This window comes from Mauremys reevesii, linkage group 2, assembly GCF_016161935.1.
Source record: "Mauremys reevesii isolate NIE-2019 linkage group 2, ASM1616193v1, whole genome shotgun sequence".
NCBI classification, from domain to species: domain Eukaryota; kingdom Metazoa; phylum Chordata; order Testudines; family Geoemydidae; genus Mauremys; species Mauremys reevesii.
The window spans coordinates 169,875,106-169,892,335 of NC_052624.1; the positions used below are offsets into that span (position 1 = coordinate 169,875,106).

The 17,230-nt window shown below is 49.9% G+C and overlaps 1 protein-coding gene across 2 annotated transcripts in view; it reads left to right on the top strand.

The window, feature by feature from the left end:
• Positions 1-3,818: 3,818 nt before the first annotated feature.
• The window catches only part of EXOC2 (exocyst complex component 2), a 200,628-nt gene continuing 187,216 nt past the window's right edge, over positions 3,819-17,230 (top strand). For both annotated transcript variants that reach the window (XM_039524307.1, XM_039524308.1), the window contains exon 1: positions 3,819-3,967. The gene's annotated coding sequence lies outside the window, so the exon portion shown is untranslated. The remainder of the gene's footprint in view (positions 3,968-17,230) is intronic.

Here is a 17,230-nt window from a genome sequence, read left to right on the forward strand (position 1 = left end):
GGAAGAGAAGGTCCCAGGAGGAGGAGGGGTCCCAGGAGGAGGAGGGGTCCCAGGACAGTTAAATATTTGTGTATGTCCAGGTATCATATGCAATGCTTGTCCTTTGGAGTACAGTACAGCAGGTACTGTACTTCAGCAGGGCTAAACTGCAGAGGGACAGATGTTGAGTGCAATGGGAACTGGGAGTCCGCAGGGCTGGACGGTGACGGGGCAGGAGTAGAATGCCGCAGGTACAGACTAGATCCAGGAGATTGATAAGTGTCGGGAGGGCACATCGGAAAGAGTTTTGCGACAGCAGCTGCAGGAGAGGGCGGGCACAGAGCTGCTCAGTTTGGTGTACTAGTAGTGTCACACCCCAATGGCCCCATCCCTCAAGGAGTCCCCGGGGAAGGCAGATCAGCATTGTATGTGGCTAATGCTGTTGCGAGCATCGCAAAGCATTTTGGGGAGGGTCAAAGGTGTGTCAGTGGGGAATGGAAGATTCCTTTGCAGGAGTATGAGAGGCCAAAGTGGTGGGGGGGGGAGGGGGAGAAGAAAGAAAAAGCAGAGAACGGGTTAACTCGGCACTTTAGTTAGCTCCGTGTGAAGATAAGACGCTAGCCCCAGCCTAAGGTCATGGGCTCAACGAGAAATCTACAGCTGCCCAGTCGTGAGAAGAGGAGAACTAAATGGACCAAAGTTGCAAAGATAGCAGCAAAAACAGAGCGAATGAGGTGGAGACAGTGAAGGCCAACAGAAGGGAAAACAAATTCTTTGGAGCCAGTGTGTTTTGGGCAGCCAAGAAGGCCACACAGCAAGCTGATTGGGACTGGTACAAAGAGCACCAGACACAGAGGGTCCTGGAAGACAACACCCCCAAATGAACCAGGACTTAAAACCCTTCCAAGAGCTGGAGCAATTAGGAGATTACAGCAGATTGCCCGGATGACCTGGGCCCAGGGCAAGAACTCCTGTCCACCTCTCCCCCTCCTCTTCTTACGTTACACTCAGGCCTGGCCAATTTTGGGTAGTGCGTATGTGAATACGAAAGTGGGTTAGGGCTTGGGGCTCTAATGCTTTCTTTCTTCCCCTGAGTGACACGGGAGCATTCCCAGCACTCTCTGCTGTATTTTATTATTTTATTAATAAAACTTTAAAACTTAGACCCTTGGTGTGCTTTGTCATCTCCTCCTTGAAAAGATCCTGTGGCCCAGCCTGATCAACTGTGGCCCAGGCAGATTGTCACAGTAGCACCTGGAGCGTGTCTGCTTGGCACCCCATAACCTTTAAGAGCCGCTTTGTGTCTTCATTCTGGCATGCCACATTCTCCTTTGTCCCTCTTCTTGCTGTCCCGCCACTCCTTCAATTCTTGTTTTTCGGCCGTGGAGTGCATCATGACGTCACGCAGAAAGTTCTTCGTGGCCACTTTCTAATTCTTCATATCCGTTCAGCCAGCGATAACAAAGAGGGAGGCTGGGCTCCCAAGGTCATATCTGTGAAGCCAAAATGCAATATTTTACAGAAGCAGTATTGTTTGCAACACACAGACCACTGACTCAGTGATTTAAAACACAGCCACTATTCACATACCTGTCACTAACTGGATGACCCCAGGCAAGTACACAGGAGCCATAAGACCCCTAAAATGGTGAGTAACCGCAGTGGCAGGAGCAATCAGTGTTCCAGGACCACACCGTACACTAGGCATGTGGCTCCTGGGGAGAGACAGCACTGTAGGGGGAGCCTTATAATCATTAATGTCCCTGCATTTTCCAGAGGCTATGTTCAATATGGAAGATATCTCGCTGCTGAGGGTGAGCAGGGACTCAAGGGAAGGGTCTTTTCCTACACTACGGCTTCTGCTCTGGCCTTTATGCAGCTTGCCTATGTGCAGCAATGGTCCCCCCCGCCCCCAGTGATGGCAGAGTGGTGCGGGAAAGTTACCCTTAATGGGGCAAGAAACAAAGCAGTTCTGCCAAAGAACCTGCGGCAGCAGATTGTCCAGTATCTCCATGACAGTTTCATGGAGATCTCTAAGGCAGATTCCCATGAAGCAAGGGAGTCAATCAACACCCTGTTCTGCCACTCAGACTAAGCATGTAGAGGTACGTGCATCATACAGACACAAGTCTGCTTTCTGCAACCCTTCTGCCCCACAACAACTCGCTTCAGCGATTCCCAAAATCAAAGCCACTTACTCGGGCCTCCTCTCCTGTTTGCGCTTCACCAAGCTCCGACAGCTGTGACTGGCTAGCCTCCTCTGGGGTAGAGAAGAGCTCCTGGCTGCATGCATCTCTGACCTCCGAGCCCTCCTCTGCCTCTGGGTCCCCTCCTCCTCCACATCCTCATCCAAGATTTCCTCCTCCTGGCTTGGTCCACTCTCAACTGGCACATGAGCCACCGAAGTATCCACAGTGGTCTTTGCAGTGGAGGTGGGATCGCCACCGAATATCGTGTCCAGCTCTTTGTAGAACCCGCCGATTGTGGGCACAGCACCAGAGCAGCGGTTTGCCTCCTGCGCCTTCTGGTAGGTGTTCTGCAGTGCCTTCAGTTTGACCCTGCACTGCAGTGTGTCCTGGTTTGGCCACTTTCTGTCATGCATCGTGAAATCTGTCCATAGGTATCATAATTCCTATGGCTGGACCACAGCTGGGACTGGACAGCCTCCTCTCCCGAAATGCTGATGAGGTCCAGCAGCTTGGCACTACTCCAAGCTGTGGATCGCCTGGTGGGTGGAACAGGCGTGGTCACCTAGAAAGATGCGCTGAGACTGCTGCACGTGTCACCGAGCAAACAGGAAGGGGACTTTCAAAATTCCCAAGGAATTTAAGCGGTAGGGCTCACGGTTGGTCACCTGAGGGCAGGGCAGTAGAGTTCAAACAGATGACCAGAGAGGTGAGAACAGGCATTGTGGGACACCTCCCGGAGGCCCACTGCAGCGCTGTAATCAACCAGGGTGTCTACACTGACACCACAGTGCTATAGCTCCGGTGCAGAAAGCCTCTCGTCGGGGTGGTTTCTGTGCACTAAGTGGCTTGGCAGTGTGTACACCTTGGGAATTACACCACAGAATCTTACCAGTGTAGACAAGGCCTTATTTTGTTTAGAATAAATTAATTAAAATAATGTAAACTAAATCACAATAAGCCTCTCTTAAACCAAACTAAGAGTGTTCATAGCAGGGTTTATATCAGATTAATGAGAGTGGGTTAAAAACTGATTTAAGTGAAACCAGTATAACTTTCTCAGGTCGAGAACCGTTTCCCAACAGGGACTTGCCCCCGCTCATCTAAAACTGTTTTTAAAAATGAATAAATTAGGTACAACTTTGGATGAAAACTAGGACATGGGAAAACAAAAATCCAACCTCCTGCCTCCCCACCAGGACCCTTATCAGACCTTGATTTATACAAATCAAGCCAGACGCCCAGTTTGAAACAGAAAAATATACTCAGTTTCAGGTTGCCTGTGCGCTGCACCCCCCTGGCAGAGCTTTGCAGGAGCGGGGCCCAGGTCCTATTTTATTTCTTTCTCTTACTTTATTCCGGCTCCATTTCCCCACTCATCCCCGGTGGGTTTTTTCCTCGAAGAGCCTTCAGTGGGGCTGGACAGCGCCTGGCCCATAGGGGCCCGCCCGCCCTGCTGTCCCCAGCTCCCTGCCCCCCTGCACTGACTCAAACCCAGGAATCCCAATGGCCTCGCCCCGCACTTGAGGGCGAAGGGACCCGGCCCCCGCCCCCGGGGAGGGACCGAACGCCCAGGCACTGGGCTGGGGGGAGGGGGGAGGGGGAGGAGGAGAACAATCGCAGGGGCGGGGCCGGGAGGAGGAAGCCGCGGGAGGGGCGGGGCTGCCGCTCGATTGCTCTGGCTCCGCCTCTCGGGCGATCGATTCATCCTGGCTCCACTGCGGCGGGCTGGCCGTGCGAGAGGCGGAGGCGCTGCCGGGAGGGAAGCTGCCCAGTGCTGGTTACAAACACCGCGGCGGCCGGTGAGTGACGCGCCCCCCCCCCCAAGTCAGCGCGAGCCGGCTCTGACCTGCCCCCGAGCTGCGGAGCAGCCCCGTGCCTCTGCGGCTCCTGCCCCCACTCCCGGGGTCTCACTGCCGTTCATAGTAACGATCCGGATCGGGCCGTTGGGAGCCGCCCGTTATCCTGCCCCCGCTGGGCGCTGGCTCTGTGCGGGGGAGGCGACCCCCCCACGCCGTGACGGGGGCGCTGGGGCTGCCGGAGGCTCCGCCTCTCGCTGCCCGGCACAGCCGCGGCCGGCCACGCCTGTGCTGCGGCGAAGGGCCGGAGGAGCGCGGGCTGCGGTACGCGGGGCCCGGGTCAGAGCGTGTTCGGCTCCAAGCCGCTGTCACCTGCAGTGGGGGCGCGGCCCAAGCCGCAGCCCGACTCAGGAGCATAGGCGGCAGGTTTGTATAATGCATTGGTGAGGGCTGCGAGGCCTGGTGGCTGTGAGGACCCACCTCTGCAGCGAGCGCTGAAGCTAAAAATGAAGCTACAACGCGTCAGTGCCACAAGATTACAAGGGTCAATTAAAAGTGGAAAGTCAGAAGCAGCACTTGCCTACTTCAATATACAGTATTATATTTTGTTGCATCTGTTGTGATTAAGTGGGAATGTTCTTAATATTTTCTCTGAATACTGTGTGGGTGCCTCAGTTTCCCCTGCAAGATGCCAACTGAAGGTGTTGGGGACAAAGAGATCAGGTGGCCTCCTTGTCCAGAAGAGACACAGAGGCCAGAGGAGGGAGTGTCAGTTTGGAGCTGGCTGGGGAAATTGGGAGAGACCTAGAACTTGGTTCTGGGCTCCCCACCCCCCAAGATGGACCTGACAGAGGGGTTCTGTTTTCTGTACCAACAAGCTCTGTTTAAACTGTGTTCCCGTCATCTAATAAACCTTCTGTTTTACTGTCTGGCTGAGAGTCACATCTGACTGCAGAGTTGGGGTGCAGCGACCTCTGGTTGCCCCAGAACCAGCCTGGGCAGACTCACTTTGGAAAGTGCATGACGTGGAAGGGCATGCTGAATGCTGAGGTCAGACCCAGGAAGGTGTAAGCTTCTTGCCCTGGAGACAGTATGCTCCGAGAGGATGCTCCCCCAGAGTCCTGACTGGCTTTGTATGGAGATGTTCCAAAGCATCACAGCATCCCCTTCCACACCGTGCACTTCCCAGAAGTCCGCACAGGCACTGACACTCCCTCCTCCGGCCTTTGTCTCTTTTCCAGGCATTAGGAGGCCACCTGATCTCTCTGTTCTCCAACACCTTCAGTTGGCACCTTGCAGAAACTGATTTGGGAGAAATGAAGTAAAGCTGCCCAAACCGAGCTTGAGCACTCCTGAATTTTGAGGTGTTCAAATCTGGAAGGCAGGTGCTGGGGGTGGGAGAGGGCTGTGGGCTCCATGGGGGAGCATGGCAGCAACTGTCTGGAGCTGCATGGAGCCAGATACGCTGGTCTGAGTGGCACAGTAAGCAGTTTGGGGGTTGGAGAAGAGGTAGGTGGTTCCGGGGGGCAGTCAAGGGACAAGGAGCAGGGGAGTTGGATGGGGCAGAGGTTGAAGGGGCAGTCAGGGGACAGGTAGCAATTGGATAGGCATGGGAGTCTAAGAGGTTTATCAGGGGACAGGTAGGGGTGCGGTCCTGGGGGGGGAAGTTGGGTGGGGTCTCAGGAGGGGGCAGTTGGGGACCAGGAGAAGGGAGGCTTAGATAGGGGCTGAGGTCCCAAGGGGCAGTTAGGGGCAGGGGTCTCGGGAGGGGGTAATTGGGGAACAAGGACCAGTGGGGCTTAGATAGGGGGTGAAGGTTCTGGGGGGCAGTTGGGCAGGGGTCTGGGGAGGGGGCAATCAGCGGACAGAGGCTGGGATTCAAAGGGCTCTGGGCTGCTGGCAGCCGCGGGGATCCCAGAGCCCTTTAAATCCCAGCCCCGGCTGGGATTTAAAGGGCTCTGGGCTGCCTGCAACCGCGGGGAGCCCAGAGCCTTTTAAATCCCAGCCGCGGCCGGGAATCAGAGGGCTCTGGGCTTCCCGCTGCAGCAGGCAGCCCCGTGCCCTCTGGTTCCCGGCTGCGGCTGGGATTTAAAGGGCTCTGGGCTGCCTGCAACCGCGGGGAGCCCAGAGCCTTTTAAATCCCAGCCGCGGCTGGGATTTAAAGGGCTCTGGGCAGCCCTGGCGGCGGCGGCGGCAGCGGCGCTCGAAGCAGGGGAGAAAAAATATTGGTGGGGCAGAGCCCCTGCCTGGGATTTATTCATGGGGCTAAAGCCCCAGAGCCCCATATAAGTCGGCGCCTATGCTCAGGAGGTCTGTGTAGTGCGTTCGTGAGCACGGCTGCGAGGCCTGGGTCTGGCTGTGGGAGGGACCCACCTCTGCAGCGAGCGCTGGCTTGGGAACACTGGGTATGTCTGCACTGCAGTTGGGCATCTGTGGCTGGCCCTTGCCAGCTGACTCATGCTGGGGGGGCTCCTGCTAAGGGGCTGTTTAATTGTGTTGTAGATGCTTGGGCTGAGGTCTGGGACCCTCACAGCTTGCAATGTCCTAGAGCCTGGGTTGCAGCCCAAGCCCAAATGTCTACACTGCAATTAAACAGCTCTTAGCCTGAGCCCTGTGAGTATGAGTCAACTGGCAGGGGCCAGCCACAGGTGTCTAATTGCAGTATAGACATACCCACTGAGTTAATAAGCCCAGGTCCCAAAGACCTGGGTTTACAATGCAGTGTAGACATGCCCTTATAGCTGGCCACATAATCATTGATATTTTGTCAACTTGGCCACTGACCAATGTGTTGGAGAAGCAACCTGAAGGATGCAGCTGAGGCTGCAATGTGCTGTCCTTTTTGTGACGCTTTCAACACTTTTTTGTTCACCTACTTGATATCAAATCTTGGAGGTTGATATTAAAAAAAACATGTTTTTCAATTAAATGGAGGCTCTTCAGTTTTTATTACGTCTGTGTCACTACAGATATATTCTTCACTGAAGAGTGAAGTCATTGATACTACAAAGACTTTACATTCTAGAGGCCCCATAAATATCGTAAACGGGCAAGTAGTGGTGTTTGTTCTTCATTGTAAGCTACAGTTGAGGAGTACTTGACTGTACTTCCACACTTCGGGCAGTGGCATGGAGAGCCTGGAAACCTTCAAAGCTCTGTAGCAGGGAGCCTGGAAGCTCTGAAAACTCCAGCTCTCAGGGCTTCCACACTCCCTGGCCAGCTGGCTGCCTGACCCTCAAGGGATCTGACTTCTTATGCTGGGAGAGCTGGGCAGCCCAGTGAGCCAGCTGGTCCAGGAGTTTTGAAGCCCTGAGATTCCTAGCCCTTGGGCAGTCTGCATCGAGGCCAGGGTCTCCAGCAGCTGCTGATATAATTCATGTCAGTTTCATGGCTGCCCACCCTTGAATAGCAGTGGTGAAACAATCATGTCCCTTTCACTGAGCATCTGTGGGGATCAGGGAGCATATTTTGTTTGGGAAACACCATTTTTCAGGGGGAAAAAAAAGTTGGTTTCAGTCTGAAGTGGACCAAAACCAAATTTTGAAATGATGGCATTTCCAGTGAAGCACAATTTCAATGAGCTCTGCTGTAAAGGGGGGGGGGGTGAATTTTTTTTGGATGAAGCTGTCAAGATAAACATGGTAGTAGCCCTGTATATTCTTTACCAAGTGTATTAATTAGATTATATCCTTGATGACAGGTGAGTTAATTAGCATATTTGCTTGCTCTAATAACATCATTTAAACATGCAGACTTTTTAAGAGTCCTTCAACCTTGGCTGTTTCATGGTGTTGGTAAATACTTTTTCTTTTGCAAGCTTTATAAAGTCTGCTGGGGAGCTCATAGACTTTTGAGAAGCTTAGAAGACTGTAGTAAATAACTAAAATTAACCATCCATTTATCCAGAAAACATGTTTAGGAAATAGTTTTCAGTGAATTAGATGAGTCTTTTAGGCCAGATTATCTTTTGATATAACCCCCCTTACCTAGTTTACAATTTTTCAAAACTTAAGTGGCTTCTTGTCAAAGTACTGCATTTCTAAAATGCTATATCTAATTAACTCCAGATTTCCACACCAAAAAATGATGTTGACAGGAGATCACACATGACAGATTTCAGGCAGAAAGCTACTTATCTAGCCAGATTGCTCCCTTATTTTGTGTTATAGATGCCTGTATGATTTGAAGAGTTTATCTTCTACTAGCTAAGCAGGGTTGTAGCTCCTCTTCCCTTTCCAACCATCAATTCACTTCTTGTTACTAATCTTCGTTAAAACCTTGTAAAGCTTTTAATGTTTTGTATTAAATCATGAAATATTCAGAACATTGTGATCTGAAAAGAATATAATACAAATATTGTTCCTCTAATATATGTAGTAATGTTCATAAAGTTCTTGTCATTTAGGTTACTCCTACACAGCAAATGAAGGTGTACTTTTAATCTAACTAGTGCAGGTATCCATAGTAATAAAGATGTGGTGACATGGCTTTCAGTGCTGGCTACTTGCCACTGTATAACCCTGGTGGGACCCTGGGTAAGCTAGCCCTTGCTGAAGTCTGTGCTGTCATGTCTTTACTACTATTGGTACTCATGCTAGCTAGATTAAAGCGAGGGTGGGTATGTTTACTTGCTTTACAGCCATGTCTTCATTTGCTGTGTAGAAATAACCTCAGAATGTTTTGGGCTTTAAGATTTCTCATGGTCTTAAAACATGTTTACAGAACAGCATTGACGGTAGCTAAGGCAAAAGCAAACACTAAAGTAGGGGTAAGCAACCTATGGCATGCGTGCCGAAGGCGGCACGCAAGCTGATTTTCAGCGGCACTCACACTGCCTGGGACCTGGCCACTGGTCCGGGGGGCTCTGCATTTTAATTTAATTTTAAATGAAGCTTCTTAAACATTTTAAAAACCTTATTTATTTTACATTCAACAATAATTTAGTTATATATTATTAGATTTATAGAAAGAGACCTTCTAAAAACATTAAAATGTATTACCGGCATGCGAAACCTTAAATTAGAATGAACAAATGAAGACTCGGCACAGCACTTCTGAAAGGTTGCTGACTCCTGCACTAAAGGTTTTCAGATTTAAAATATACTGACAGTCTTGCCATAGTCCATATTTAGAAATTTCTTTATCTGGTTGTATTTATATATTCCTTTATGTGTTGGACCACTCAGCATAGTGAATATGATCCAAAGTAGTAAATAAAATAGGTGATTAGATGAGAGAGTCTATGTCATGAATCCTATCATGATGAAAATTGCAAAAAATAAGCAGTATGTAACACATTCAACCAATTTTTAAACATTTATTTAAATAGTTATGAAGTCGGAGTTTAAGGAAGCATATTTTCAAAAAACATAAATCAGATTTAATTTCAATCTTATTTTAAATATATTTCTACTTATGCAAAAATCTGAAAATATCAAAAATCCTGGTTTATCGCTAAAATTCTAAATGTAAAGTTCAGAATATCTGACAAAGATAGAAGGTTGAATGTGAGAGATGTTTTTAAAGTTGCATTATTTCAACTGCTAAATTATGTCAATTTATGTAAAGCAGCCTGGATGATAATTTACCCTGCATTTCTGTTTCCAGCAAAAACAAGCCTGTAAAGCAAAAAGATTGATACTGCCCAGAGCTACAAACTCTGAAAGGCTCTAGCATGTATACATATTTAGTAAGTTTTCTCTAAATGTATGTTGCTCACAGACTGAGTGACTTCATATCTGTGCTTCTGCTCTCCTAGTCGTTATATGGGAATAATGATAATGACTGCCCTGAAAAGCATGTTGAGATATATTGATGAAAAATGCTGGTAAAAGCTAGTTGTTGTTATCATGCAGCCTTTATCCAGATGCTTTTTCTAAAAATTGGTTGTTTGATCCAATGGACTGGTTCTTAGATGAGGTTTGTCATCATACGATGATATGTCCAACAGTGTCATGTAGCGACAATGGGCAGTCATTATCATTATTCCCATATAACGACTAGGAGAGCAGAAGCACAGATATGAAGTCACTCAGTCTGTGAGCAACATCAGACCACTCCCATGATAAACCCTGTGAGAGGAGATCCTGAGGAAGAAATTTTCTTGAGGATCCCTTCACTGTTGGGAGGAGGTGACTTTTTTCTTCCTCAAGAAAAATCTCTTGTGCCCACCTTCCTCAAATCTACTGGATCCCCGGGGCCATCTGTTTGGAGGTCCAGAGTTTCAGGCACTACCTGACTCAACTCTAAATATACTGGTGGATATGGAGAGAAATTATGTTCATCCACCACTAGTCTTGCCTCTGGTCCATCCACACTTTCCTCCTCCATTCTGGTCTATCTACTTCTGTCCCCACTTACAGTGTGCATTGTGGGCTCATGGATTGCCTTCTACAGTGAAAGCAAAATGGTGCTGTGGGAGAAAGAACTGCCCTGGGAGGGTTCCCTCTACATGTTGATTGGGGGGGATGATCTGGGCAGTGATTTTAATATCATATAAAGTAAGTGTGATTAAAAATAAAAAAATGTTTTTTTTCCTTGGATATTAGGTAGTGCATATGCATAGTGGTAACTTTTCCAAGTTAAAGACTTAGAGTTCACATTCCAGCCTCCTAACCTTAATGTAGCCAAAGGCACTAGTCTGTGTTTACAGCTGATAAACTATCAGTTGCAAAAATAAAACTGATTTCAAATTGAAGTATAAAAGCAATCTGAAAATTAATCGGTTTGTTTACATTTCTATATCTCTATATAGCTTGATAGAGGCAAAACCACCTGTCTTCTGGGATCTCATGCCAAAAGTCAGCCTTGGATACACTTTTTAATGCTAGATTACAAATTCCTGAAATTAGAGGTTTATAATGGGAAGGCTCAATTTACCTATAGAATCTTAACATCCTAGACTGCATATCAGTAACACGCTTAAAACAAACAAAATAAAACAAACAAACACTATATTCCTCACCACTATATTTGACATATATATAAAATACAGATTTTTAGACTATTAATGGATGAGTCTAAGGTATCTTCTTCAGTAGGAAACTGAATAATTTTAACTGTTTTTTTTAACAATAGAGGTAATGATATGATGCTGACTGTTCAATGTAGACAAAAACAAGTTGTGGTCAGCATTGTCAGGTAGTCATGGTAACCCTTCTGGCACTTGGGACCATGCACAATTGTGTTTATAAAAAAAACAAAAAAGTAAATCTTTCACCCCCCCCCCCCGGTTTTAAATATGATTGAGCTTCCTAGTGAAGTAAAGCCCTAAAGAGGTCTATATTCTATCAACATCCAAGGAAACTGACAATAAAATAGGGTCCTGACCTCCCAATCAGATTCATATAGCCAGACCTTGTGCATGTGCAGAACTGCAGAGTCAGTGGGACTCTGCGCTATACTGTATACAAGAATCAGATTTCATTGTATTGGGGGCCTGGATCTGACTGCAGTATTGGAACCTAAATGAATGTATAGGCCCCTAGAAGTGTGTTCAGGTATATATTTTAACCCTTTTTGGTTGAGCTTTACTGACTCTGTCATAATGTCTGTAACAATGTATTCTATATCGGTGGTCTCCAACCTTTTTACGCCAAAGATAACTTTTTGAATTTAGGGGCAACCCAGGATCTACCCTGTCCCTTCCCCAAAGCCCCCCCCCCCACTCCATCACTCCCTCCTCGTTGCTCCCTCCTCGTTGCTCGCTGGGAGGGGGTGCGGGTTTTGAGCTAGGGCTGAAGGGCTTGGAGTGTGGGAGGGGACTCCAGGGTGAGCCTGGGGCAGGGTGTTGGGATGCAAGAGGGGGTGAGGGGTGCAAGCTCTGGGAGGGAGTTTGGGTGCAGGAGGGGGCTCTGGGCTGGGGCAGAGTGTTGGGGTGCGGGAAGGGTACAGAGTGCTGGCTCTGGGAGGGGGCTCAGGGCTGAGGTTTGGGGTGCAGGAGTGGGTATGAGGTGCTGGCTCTGAGAGGGGGTCGGTGCTGGGGTGAGTTTTGGGGTGCAGGGTGCTGGCTCTGGGAGGGGCCTGGAGGTTGGGGTGCAGGAGAGGATTCAGAGTACAAGAGGAGGTATGGGGTGCTGGCTCCGGGAGGTGGCTCAGGGCTGGGGTTCAGGGTTCAGAAGTGGGTTCAGAGTGCAGGAAGGGGTATGGGGTGCTGGCTCTGGGAGGTGGCTCAGGGCTGGGGTTCAGGGTTCAGAAGGGGGTTCAGGGTGCAGGAAGGGGTTATGGGGTGCTGGCCCTGGGAGGGGGCTGGGGTTTGGTGTGCAAGAAGAGGTATGGGGTGCTGGCCCCGGGAGGGGGCTGGGGTTGGGGTGCGGCCTCCTGCTGGGCAATACTTACTTTGGGCATCTCCTGGTTGGCGGCACAGCAAGACTAAGGCAGGCTCCCTGCCTGCCCCAGCCCCACGCTGCTCCCGAAAGGGACCAACATGCCCCTGTGGCCCCCCAGGGAGGGGGTCAAGCAGCTCCATGCGCTGCCTCTCTGTGTAAGCACCACCCCCATTGGCCAATGGGAACTGCGGGGGCGGTGCTTGCAAGCAGAAGCAGCGCGCTGAGGAAAACTCTTGCTTCCCCGCCCCCGGGGCTGTGCTGGCTACTTCCCGGAGCAGTGTGGGGCTGTGGCAGGCAGGGGGCCTGCCTTAGCAACAGCCACACTATACCGCCGAAGATCATGATCGGCCGGTTGGTGATCATTGATCTATATCTAAAGAGGCTGATAGCAGCTCCAAAGTCAATGTTAGACTTTTCACGTAAAAGTTAAATCTCTAAATGAAACAAAAAGCTTCCCACTGGTGAGTACCTAATGGTGAATACAGACACACTGAATTTTCAAAAAATTTTTTTGAAGACCAGAGTCTCTCTTTAAAAATCTAACTACTTTAAAATTGCTATTTTTGAAAATTTTCAAATGCCTGGTGGTGTGTGTGACTGAAATGGTTCTCAACATTCATACATTGCTTCATGCTGCAAAAATGAACATTATGTTCTTGACAAATAATCTTAAGGAACTATAAAGAAAGGTGGTATGCTTTTGTATGATAACATAGTCCCTTTTCATCATCACGGAAGGCGACAAACTTTTAATTCTTTACAGACAGCTTCAGTTCTCCATAACCACACGAGAGACAGGCTTTTAGACAGAAGATCCAGGCTACAGACTGGGAGCACACAGGCCACCTCCAATATTAATACAGACATATTGCTTGTGTTAAACTGAGGGAAACATATTAGGGCTTGTCTACACTACAGGACTATTTCGAATCTACTTAAGTCGAATTTGTGGATTCGACCTTAATAAGTCGAATTTGTGTATCCATACTAAATACACAAATTCGAACTTCTGAGTCCACATTCACGGGGCCAGCTTCGACTTTGGAAGCGGTGCACTGTGGGAAGCTATCCCACAGTTCCCGCACTCCCCGCTGCCCATTGGAATTGTGGGATTTCCCCCCAATGCATGCTGGGGGGAAAAATGTGTCGTCATTGAACCGTCAATCCCGCCCTCCCTCTCTTCCTTGAAAGCGCCGGCGGGAAATCTGTTCGCGCCCTTCTCTGGTCGGTTACAGCGCGGACGCCACAGCACTGCGAGCATGGAGCCCGCTGCGATCATCGCTGCACTTATGGCCGTTGTCAACTCCTCGCACGTTATCGTCCACCTCTTCCACAGTCAGATGCTGAGAAACCGGGCGAGAGGCTCCGGCAGCACGGTGAGGAGAGTGGCGCAGACCTCTCAGAAAGCAGGGTACGCCGGGCAGTGGAGATCATGGTGGCAATGGGTCAAGTTCATGGTGTGGAGCGGCGATTCTGGGCCGGGAAACAAGCACAGACTGGTGGGACCGCATAGTGCTGCAGGTCTGGGATGACACAGAGTGGCTGCGAAACTTCAGGATGCGTGGGACACTTTCCTTGAACTGTGTGACTTGCTGTCCCCTGCCCTGAAGCGCCAGGACACAAGGATGCGAGCAGCCCTGACTGTGCAGAAGCGGTGGCCAGAGCCCTCTGGAAACTGGCCACGCCAGACAGCTACCGGTCAGTAGCGAACCACTTTGGCGTGGGCAAATCTACCGTGGGGATTGCTGTCATTCAAGTAGCCCACGCAATCGTTGAGCAACTGCTCTCAAAGGTAGTGACTGTCGGAAATGTCCAGGTCATCATAGATGGCTTCGCGCGATGGGATTCCCAAACTGCGGTGGGGCTATAGATGGGACTCACATCCCTATCCTGGCACCAGCCCACCAGGCCAGCGAGTACATTAACCGAAAGGGCTACTATTCAATGTTGCTGCAAGCTGTGGAGGACCATAGGGGCCGTTTTCCCAACATCAACGTCGGGTGGGCGGGCAAGGTTCATGGCAGCGTGTGTTCAGGAACTCTGGTCTGTTTAGACGCCTCCAGGCAGGCACTTTCGTCCCGGACCACAAAATAACGGTTGGGGATGTGCAGATGCCTACAGTGATCCTCGGGGACCCGGCCTACCCGCTAATGCCCTGGCTCATGAAGCCCTATACAGGCGCCTTGGACACTGAAAAGGAACTCTTCAACTACCGGCTGAGCAAGTGCAGAATGGTGGTGGAGTGTGCTTTCGGACGTCTCAATGGGAGATGGCGGACCTTACTGACTCGCTCGGACATCAGCGAAAAGAATATCCCGTAGTTATTGCTGCTTGCTGTGTGCTCCACAATCTCTGTGAGAGCAAGGCGAGACCTTTTGGCCGCTTGGGAGGTTGAGGCAAATCGCCTGGCTGCTGTTTATGATCAGCCAGACACCGTGCTGATAGAATATCCCAGCGGGAAGCGATATGCATCAGGGAGGCTTTGAAAGCGAGTTTCCTCGAAGAGCAGGGTAACCTGTGACTGTCCACTTGATTTTAAGAGAGCCTGATCATAAACCAAGTTTTCCCCACTTCCCAAGGTCGTTTTAAATCTAAGGACATGTTTTAGTAATTAATAATAAATCTTTCGTTGACTTTGCATTTCTGTTTCTTCGTTGAAACATGGATGCATTCTGTGCTGGTTAAGGTGTGCACTGATGGTTGGGTTTGCAGGAAGGCGAGGTGCCGTCCTTGGATAGGGGTTACCATGACGGCTGTGGGTTTGGGCGTTGGAAGGGTGAGGGTGTGGGGAAGGGTGAGTATCTGCCCCTGGATGAGGTCTCTTTTTGGGGCTCGGGGCACCGGGAGGATCGTGACTACGGTCCAAATGCATGTGAAGGAAGCCTGCCTTTACATTCGGGATGTCAGGCACCAGGACCCTACACATCAAGGAAAGACCGGGGCAGCATACACCACACAGACTGTCCCTGGTGCCTAGTGACTGCAGTCTGTGTGTGCCCTGCAGTTGACCCTGCCCCCAAGTCTGTACCCTGGTAATGTGGGCTATGCACTGTAATTAAAAATCCCCACAAAGTCTTCTGACACGAGAAGCGTGGCGGAAACAGAGAGTAACAGCAAACCGCTTTTAATAATGTTATACACAGTGGGGGTTGAAACTTGGATTTGGGACTGGGTGATCCTGTAAGGGAAGAACTTCTACAAATTTACAGCGAGAGGTGTCTTGTACATTAGCGCTCTGCTGCGGTGCAGTGACAGTTCCCACGGCCCCTACCGCCCCTCCTTCTTGTCACTTTGGGTGAGGGGACAGGACTTCTTAGCGTTGGAGCGGTTGCAGATGCACTGCAGGGGCTCTCTCCTCCTGCCTGTGGTCTTGCAGAACATCTACAAGGCGCCGGAGCGTGTCCGTTTGCTCCTCATTAGACCAAGCAGCGTTTGAGTCGCCTGCTGGTCTTCCTGCCGCCACCTATCCTCCCGTTCCAGGTGTGTGCGATGCTGCTGACACAGGCTCTCCTCGACTGTCTCTGCTCTGCCGCCTCCGCTCTGGAGCTGGCCATCAGTTCCTGGAACATGTCGTCCCTTGTCTTTTCTTTCGGCGTCTAATCTGAGCCAGCCTCTGCGAGGATGGCGGGGCAGTCCGTGAAGGAGCGAAGCTGTGTGATGCGAAAAAGTAGGTGATTTCCTTGAACAAATACATGTTTGCCAACAGTAAACACAGTCTAGTCATTTTCAGTTAAGAAGACCAAACAGGGAACCAAGTCTCAGGAGATCTCGGAACTAGTCCGAGATTTGAATACGCTCTCATTGGCGGCGATTGCACTGGATAGCGCACAGCGAGGAGAGACAGCTGCATCCCTCTTGCACAAAGTCCTGGTAAGCCTTACAGTACAGACTGCTTATCAGATAGTGCTTAGCTGTGCTCTCCTGCTGGAGGCAATGTGCAAAGCAGAAAAGATGAGCGTTATGCGGCATCTCCCGCCAGTGACCGCGAAAGACCCCTGTATGCTTTTCCTCTGAGGCCTGCAACACGTGGCTGTTAAGCGAGGGTCATTCTTATGCAAAGTAAAACTCTGTTAAGCGAGGGTCATTCTTATGCAAAGTAAAACTCTGTTAAGCGAGGGTCTTTCTTATGCAAAGTAAAAGTCTACCATGCACAATAGTAACAGTACACTAATTCCACTAATTAGATGCAGCACTTCCACAACGACATCACCCTGAGGCGTGTCAGGCGCACACAGAGAGAGCGGATGTTAATAGAAGCCCTGCACAGACCAGGACCCTACGCTGCCATGCTCGTAGAGGCGATGGTCCCCCTCTACCTGAGGATGGCATGGCGCGGAAGAGTGTGCTTCAACGGAGCACCCAATAAAGCACCTCTCCCAAGAAACCTCTTGCTGAGGCTTTTCCAGCTGCTCTCTGAGAGCTTTTTTGAAATATCCCCAGAGGACTTTTGCTCCATTGCTGTTTGTGTAGACCTGCTGTTTGTTTAGTTTCATATTTAAAAATCTTTATATAGTATTTCTATTTTTTATATAAATCCCTGTTTCTTAAAAAAATAAATGGTTCCCTGTTTGTAGCACTTACCGCCTGATCCTTCCCCTGATTCCGAGTCCTGGTTAACGGGCGGGGACGGTTGGTAGGGGATCTCTGTGAGGGTGATGAAGAGATCCTGGCTGTCAGGGAAAGCGGGAGTGGGTTCGATGTCGCCTGCGCCGTCCTCTAAAGACCCTTCCTCATCTTCCCCATCGGCGAACAGGGAGGGGGAACTGTCCCGGTACACTATTCCGTCCTCGGAGTCCACCGTCACTGGTGGGGCACTGGTGGCAGACCCACCTAGAATGGCATGCAGTGCCTCGTAGAAGCGGCATGTCTGGGGCTGGGCTCGGGCGTCCGTTTGCGCTCTGACTTTTGATACCCTTGTCTTAGGTCCTTCACTTTCACG